Source organism: Taudactylus pleione, unplaced genomic scaffold (assembly GCF_031769625.1).
Source record: "Taudactylus pleione unplaced genomic scaffold, aTauple2 ptg000086l, whole genome shotgun sequence".
Lineage (NCBI taxonomy): Eukaryota > Metazoa > Chordata > Amphibia > Anura > Myobatrachidae > Taudactylus > Taudactylus pleione.
In genome coordinates, this window is record NW_028284488.1 from 26,033,048 (window position 1) to 26,041,548 (window position 8,501).

Consider the following 8,501-nt stretch of genomic DNA (forward strand, 5'->3'; position numbering starts at 1 on the left):
CCCTTTATTTATTAGCAATGTCGCTCCCGCTGCATACCTGCGCCGATGGGTGGCATCGGGGCCGGGCCAGGGCTACTGTAAAGAAGCCATACAGTCAGTAGATGACCTGTGTGGCAGACGGCTACCTATTAGGATATGTTATTTTATAAATAAGGGTTACAGGTCTGCCCGCCCCTGGCCCTTTCCGGCTCTGGAGGGGGGCGATGCAGGCCCAGTCGGGAGTGGGCCTGGGATGGCCACAGGCAGGTAGCTGTAGCAGGAAAGAACTTTCCTGTCTACAGCAGCACAACAGTTGTCTGTAGGCATCTGTGGCCCGCTGATTGTGCAGAGACAGACAAGGCTGTCTCCATCTTTGAAAAAAAATTTGGTTCGTCAGGGGGGGTTTGTGGGTACTCAGAAACACCCGTGCGTGCGCTAGTGTATATACAAAGCTACTTGATTTTTTTATTTGCTTCCAACTCAGAATCAGCTGGAGTCAGCCACCTAGATGTAATAAGACATGCTCATATCCCTAAAATAGACATATTAATGTAAAAATAGAAATCCCAAAAATCAGAAAAGTGAAATTTGTATCTGCATTTTTCCATTTGGCATCGGTAAATTGGCTTTATTGAGTTTACCTGTGTATTTGACAGATCTGCTAGTGGGAAAAAGATGTTTTCATAGTGTTATTACCCGACAACTTGGTTTTATGTAAAAACCTATGTTTTTTACTCCATTCTATAATGACTTATATTACAGATCCCATGTACAGTATATATATTATAACCAGTGAAGAAAAAACCATGGCAGTCAACTCTTGCAACAGTAAAGTACATCATGATTGTCTTGATTGCAGCTTGGAATAAATTAATGTTTATTCAGTGGTTATAATTGTTGGTGAGTAAAAAAAGAAAGGAAACAAAAACAACAGGGGTTATTAGCTGTTCCTCTTTGTAGTGTACCTTCTAACATTTGGCTTAAGTGGTGCCTGCAATTCAAGGCTGAAAATTCACACATCAATAGTGCTACCCCCAAATGACATCCTAATGCCATATATATCAATTCTCCCAAATGTATCCACATAGTGTAAGTAACTTAATCCTTTAATTTGCTGTAAATATGCAAATGAGATAGCAATGGGTCATCCTGCCAGAACTGCTTGTGCTTCCTGCAATGCACAGTTTTAAACAGTTTGAGTAATCTTATGAGATCTCACAAAGTCAATAGAATTGAAGCTTTCATGGTAGAACATCATAGTACAATCACTTGATTTTGACACGGGGGAGCTAAAAAATGCTCTATTTCTAAAACAAAGGGGCTGATGCAAAGGACCATTATGCATGTGTCAACACTTATTACCATATAGACCAAACATGCTCACAAATAAACCAAATATAGTAAAGGCATGTTTACAGAAATGTAGCTTATCCCAGCCAGCAATTTTCCAAATCTACTATTGCAATGAAGTGTACAGATTGCACCAGTTACTGGGTATGTGTAAATACAACATAATGATGATGACTGCAAAATTAACTCATTGTTTCCCATTGGATGATTGCAGAATCATCGGTACACCAGACAACTCTGCCATCAATATCTGCTGATTGAGCATTTTATAATTGTCACTTTACAGGAGAGATTGAATGATTCTGACAGGAATGCTAATGGTTTTGTTCATAGGGATGTTTGCCACCTAGCAACAGCTGGTTGGTTAAGTGGAAGCCTCCCAACGTTCGCTGACAAGGAAAGTGAAAGAAACTTTCACTTATTATTATTATCATTTATTTATATGGCACCACAAATGTTCCACAGCGCCTTACAAAGCACATAAACAACTTGTAGACAAGCGACTTACAGAACAATACAACACACAGGGCCAGATTAACAATGGGGTGGATGGAGCTACAGCTTCAGGCCTCCACATAAAAATAGGCCCATCATCATGGCAGGATGATGATGACCAGCACTAGCTGGCCACACAGTTGCCATAAATCATAAGTATTAAACAATTATTTCTGGGCTTCTCACAAAAGTATGATTTTTCTGTATTTAGGGAGAAAGTAGGGCTGTACACACCCACTTGGTTCTGGCCACACCCACAGACCATTGGTCACAGCTACCCTGCTTCTTTTAATAGGCCCTTGAACATTTTCAGCTCCAGGCCCATGTGGCCTTTAATCCGTCCCTGACAATACAGGACCAGGACATGGATAATATACATTGCTACATTAGTGACCATAACATCCAGATAAGCAACAAAGCATAAGCAGCCAAATGTTAGCTGCCCTAGTGGTGAGTAAGAAGTAGATGAAACTAAAGTAGGGAGAAGTACAAAGGGTTAGAGGGCCCTGCTCATAAGAGCTTACATTCTAAAAGGGGAGGGGAAGACAAACAGGGCTGACACAGATGGGGAGGAAGGTGTATGTATCAGGGAGTTAGAATGACAGCTGGAAGGCTTTGATGAAATAATGGGTCTTGAGAGCCCGTTTGAAGGATTGCAAAGAGGTGGAGAGTCTGATGGGGAGTAGGAGAGAGTTCCAGAGGTGGGGAGCAGTGTGGGCAAAATCTTGGAAGCGGGAGTGGGAGGAAGTAATCAGCTGGCATGAAAGGCAGTGTGCATTAGTTGAATGAAGAGAGCGGAGAGTAGAGTTAAGGGAGATGAGATCAGAGATGTATATGGGGGAAGATTGGGTGAGGGCTTTGTAAGTGAGCGTGAGAACCTTAAAATGGGTTCTAAAAGGGATGGGGAGCCAGTGGATAGCTTGTAGGAGAGGGGAAGCAGATGTAGAGCATTTGGAGAGGAAGATAAGCCATGCAGCAGCATTAAGGATAGACTGGAGAGGAGAGAGATGGGATTTGGGGAGGCCAGATAGGAGGAGGTTACAGTAGTCCAATCTGGAGATGACCAGTGAGTGTATGAGGGTTTTTGTAGCATCCTGGGTGAGATAGGGTCTGATCTTAGAAATATTTTTGAGATGGAAATGACAGGACTGTGAAAGGTTCTGGATATGTGGTTTGAAGGAGAGGGATGAGTCCAGGATAACTCCAAGACAGTGCACTTTGGGGCTACATGAGATAGTTATACCATCAATTGATAAAGAAATAGTGGGAAGTGAGGTTATGTGGGAGGGTGGGAAGCCGATCAGCTCTGTCTTAGACATATTAAGTTTAAGAAATCGCTGGGACATCCAGGAAGAGATGGCAGAAAGACAGTTGGAGATACGAGTCAGAAGAGAGGGGGAGAGATCAGGGGAGGAAATGTAGATTTCAGTATCATCAGCATAGAGATGATAATGGAGGTCAAAAGAGCTGATGAGTTCACCTAGAGAGGAAGTATAGAGGGAGAATAGAAGAGGTCCAAGAACAGAACCTTGAGGATCACCTACTGTAAGAGGCTGTGGGGGGGAAGAGGAGTCATGAGAGGAAACTGAGAAAGATTGGTCAGAGAGGTAGGATGACAGCCAGAAGAGGGCAGTGTCACATAGACGAGGGGAGTGAAGGATATGCAGCAGAAGAGGGTGGTCCACAGTGTCAAAAGCAGCAGAGAGATCAAGGAGAATGAGAAGAGAGTAGTGGCCCTTGGATTTGGCAGCAAGGAGGTTGTTGCTGACTTTTCTGAGGGCAGTTTCAGTGGAGTGGAGAGAATGGAAGCCGGACTGAAAAAGGTCTAGGGGGGAGTGGGAGGAAAGAAAAGTGGTAAGGCATTTGTAGACAATTCACTTACCTTTCTACCCGCTGGAGGAGTGGTGGCAGCAATGGAGGCTGGGGGTCATGTGCATGTGGCTCGGCCACATGCGCCCACCTGCACATACGTGCCATGGACACGAGCTGGCCCTGTCCGCTGCCCAGATTTTACCTCAGCGCTGAGATGGAGGACACTATGTCAGTGTCTGCTACAGACACATTGGCTGTGTTCCCCTCTCTCAGCAAGAGGAGTTACAGGCAGCCCTCTAAGCAGGGTCTGCCTGAAGATAGTTCCTCCTCAGATGAGGAGATTATGTTTAAAAGAAGGAAGCTCTTTAACTCTGTCAGGTAGGAAGACAGCAGGGGGAGTTCAGAGGAAAGTGAGCTCACTCAGGCTCCATAGTCCACTTCCCCACCAGCATAGTATCATAAAGCAGGAAGAAAACACACTTCTAAAAAGAAACATGTCACCAAAGTTTCTTCAGAGATTCCTGTTCAGGACAAAACATCTCTTTCCCAGGTATTGCCCATAGCAGTAATACCTCAGTGGTCAGCAGCAGACCAAATTCTCCTGCCCACGGCCGGCATACCTTTCCTGCCTCTGACCGGCACCATACGCAACAGTGTTCTCATAAGGGGGCTAGTCAGCAGCATGCACTGCCCCCATCCTGCTCATACAAAGACAACACTTACCCATCTGTGGACTGGGAGTAAGAGGAGGTGACTAGAACTAGTGACTCTTTCTGCAGGGGGGAGTACAGTGACCTGCAAATGGGCTGAGTGGCTATTGCAGGCAGAATGCCTACTTCTAAATTATGTACTTCACATTGGGCGTGAATGCTCTCAAGTGTATATTTTTGCCCACTTAGTCTTCCAAACAGCACTCATTAAAGAGGATGAAATGGTCCTCCATAACCATACCTGCATTCCGGACATCCCTGCCCTTTTTGCCCCAGAGGTTGATCCAGCCCTTTGTTCACTCATGGGGGATAAGACTCAGAGTGATACTACTGATAAGAAAAATACAGTTCAAAGTCTAAGATTCTGCTGGGCCACTGCTGTTTGTCCTAGACAAGGCAGAGAAAGGAGGAGTCTCTAGCAGTTCCCTAGACTCCCTTGTAGCTTCTAAAATGGCTATTAGCTTGGCAGACCTTTGACTTTTTATCTAACTCCCTCATTACTCACTGGCTAGCTAGAGCAGGTCTCAATAAACTAGCTCTCAGGCCAGTAGATGTACCTAATCTGACCAACTCTGACCTCTTTGGATGTAAAGGTCCGTTATAAGACCCTCAAATCCTCTACAGACCTGAGGGGCCACCTGCCAACCAAGCACCCCTTTTGTCAGGAAGGTCATTCTGTCACAGCCAGCAGTTCAACCCAAGAGCAGTGAGGCAACCCCAGACCACCCAAGGGAGGCTTCTACTAGACACAAGTCACAAGAGGTGCTGTGTCCGGCAATACCAACCCCTCAAGAAAGACACAGGATGCAGTAAGTGTCATTTATGCACCCCCTTCTCCATGTCTTTCTCATGCAATTGCTTCCTGGAGGCAGATTACCACAGACAGGTGGTTATTAAAGATTGTAGAAAAAGGCCTGTCCCTTCCTCTCTAAAGGTTTCCTTGACAGATATTTCCCTGCTCAAAAAACGCCAGTCCTCTGCTAGACAACATTTTGTCTCTTGCTCTACATAAGGGCAAAATAAAGCGGGCTGACATATCCAAACTAGGCTGGATCAGTCACCTATTTCCTGTAAAGAAACAAGATGGTTCATACAGACTGGTTTCAAATGTCAGATCCCTCAACCAGTACATAAATCCTCATTCTTTCCTTATGGAGCGTCTGGCTGATGTATCTTTCCTGTTGGCAAAGAATGATTTCTGTATCAAAATCAACCTCAAAGAGAACTTTACAGTTCACAAGGAGATTTGTGACTGGACAACCCTCCCGTTGCCTCTTTCCAGACCACTTTTACCCCCTCCCCCAGACATCATCATCACCTCCAACACTTCCCTTGCTGGGAGCTTTTCACGAGAGAAAAAGCAGTATGAGGGAGATAGTCCACAGCTCACATAAACTTCTTGGAGCTGAGGGAGGCCAGACTAGCTCTGTCTTCCTTAGTGCCCTCACAAGCCGAAGGAATTTCCATCCAGCTATACCTCGACAACAGGACGACAGTTTCTTATCTCAACAAAATGGGAGGCACCTGTTCTCTCCCCCTCCATCAAGAGGCAGACAGTAGACATTTGGAAGTTGGCCGTACACCGATCTATACTTCAATCTTCCACATACGTTCCAGGAGAACTGAATGAGCTGGCCCACTCCCTATCCAGAAAGAGTCTCACTATAGATCTCACAACTCTGTGGTCAGAGATATTTCTCATAGTAAAGACCTTCAGTTGGCCACAAATAGACTTGTTTGCAACCCCGTCAAATGCGCAGCTTCCAACCTTCATGTCCAAGATCTGCACTCAAGATGCCTCTCACATGGACGTCATTTAATTTCCCTGGACCAACTTTCTCCTTCCTTACACCTTCCCACTTCTGGCACTGCTCCACAATGGACAGGGTGCCCCAGCTCACTCTCGTCTACCCCATCTGGCCTTCCAGAGTTTGGTTTCCCCTGATCTCACAACTCCGCAAGGAACTCAACCTCCTTATGGAGATGTCCAAGGACTGCATCCAGGGAACTCCAGATCTGCTACAGAATCTGCCACAGTGCGTGTGATTAGTGACATTACTCGTCTGTTGACTGATGCCAATCTCTTGGCCTCTTCAATGGCCTTAATTAATGCTTCCCATTTTAGATGAATTCGCATCCTGGTGGGCCACGCAAATTCCCACTACCAGTCACTTCTCAGAACTCAACTTAGCCATCGATTTTCTGGCCACTAAGTTTGAGGCAGGGCTAGCTACCACCACAATATGGACCTCATTCAGAGTCAGTCGAAGCGGCCACACGATCGTACGCCACAGATGTTTGCCATACTGCGCATGCGTAAAGTTCGCAATGCGCGTGCGCAAACTAGCCGCTATGATCAGAAATTTCTCTCTCCTTGAACACAGCCAGGTCGGTAATTTCAGTGACAGATGGAGGCGTTTGTGGGTGGTAACAGGGGAAGGTGCTTGAAAACGGGGGAGTGGAGATCTGAACACAGGCATGCCTCATTATGCGAACGGCATTTTATGGGAGTGCATACGGATTATGGGAGTGCATAATTAACAAAGTAGCATCATGGCACATGTGACATGGGAGGTTTTTACACTGACATGATCGTAGAGCTTAAGAGAGGGTATGGTCAACCTTAAGCTCTACGACCAGTTCCGATGGTTCCCGATGGTCTCGATTAATCCTTATATGCCCGGAGATGACGTGCAATGCGTACGAGAAGGGGGCGTATTTTTTTGTCATCCGACCGCTTCCTCCCCTTGGTCGGCCAACTACCGATCCGAACTTAGGGACGCAACTTGCGAGGGAATCATTTGAATATCCGGCCCCTTTTTCCATACGACCGTGCGGCCGCTTCGACCGACTCTGAATGAGGTCCTATGTTCCTATGGCTCTGCTCTAGCCCTCTTAATCTCGGGTCTTACAGAAAGCATAATCTACCTTAGGTTGCTGAAGGACTTCTTCCTGTCCAGACCATCATGTCAATCAGGCAGAGACACATAAGGGGCACATATATCCCAATGTCTCTAAACAATGCCTCCATGTCCCAAACAAAAAAAGGCATACTATTTTTCTTATGTTAGCTGGATTTTGATGGGTTTTAAACCTAACTTTTCCACTCTTGCAGCTCCACTCACAGATTTAAATTATTCATGGGCAGATACTTTTTAAGGATCTTCTTCTTAGGAACTCTGGGTCTGATTCAGACCCGGTCGCGAGCGCTGTGCACTCACAACCGGGTGGATGGTGGGCCAGTGCGCATGCACACAACAGAGCCGGCTCCATCGTGCGCATGCACGAGACCCGGATAACGACGGGCACTCCATTGCTTCGGGTCTCGCAACAAAGGGGGTGAGCTGTCGATGTTGAGTGACAGCTCGCCCCCTTTGGTGGGCGGGCCGGGGGAGTAGCTGCCCAAACGGAGGCATTCCCATGTGGATGCCACCGTTTGGGAGCGGCCCCACTGACCTCACGAGTGATGTCAGTGGGCGAGATTTCTGCTCTGTTAGAGCCGAAATTTCTCTGGGGCTTGCGGCCACGAGACCCTACCACAAGGGTCTCGTCGCAAGCCCGATGGTCGCGATGGTCTTGACCATCGCAACCATCTTCCTGGCCATTCGCTATAGCTGTGGGTGGTCACCCACAGCTATGCGAGTGGCCAGGAGGCCGTTCTGAAAAAAAAAAAAGACCGGCCCTGATTCAGAGCGAGCGCTCTGTCAGAGCGTCTGGCTCTGAATCAGGGCCTCTGACTCTAGTCAACAGTTTGTTCTCCGAACCTATGCATCTTATGTAGGATATAGAGAAGTCCTGTGTCAGGACTATGAGGTTGTGGAACATGTAGGGGTAAATATAATAGAGTGGGACTGACCATTGTGCGAAATTCATGCAAGATCCTGGTGAGATTGGATTTGCTGTATGTAATAAAATCAGTGTGGTCAGGTGAGGTAGAGCCTTTCCTGTAAAACTTAGGTATACTCCACAGTTTTTACTATAAAAATTATAAGAAAAAATTATAAATATCTTCTTTTTATTATTCTAATCATTTTTATAGTCAAAACTCTGGAGTAAAAAGTGTATGGCAGGTGAGGCACTGCCTCCCCTGTCTACCTTTTCTGCACATCCCTGATCAAAACACCCCAAATTTCAAGCACTATATACTGCTGCACA

General features: G+C 46.2%; 1 pseudogene; it reads left to right on the forward strand.

Annotated features, from left to right (window-relative positions):
* The first annotated feature begins 3,850 nt into the window (after window positions 1-3,850).
* Window positions 3,851-5,056, forward strand: LOC148529233 (uncharacterized; annotated as a pseudogene).
* Window positions 5,057-8,501: the final 3,445 nt, after the last annotated feature.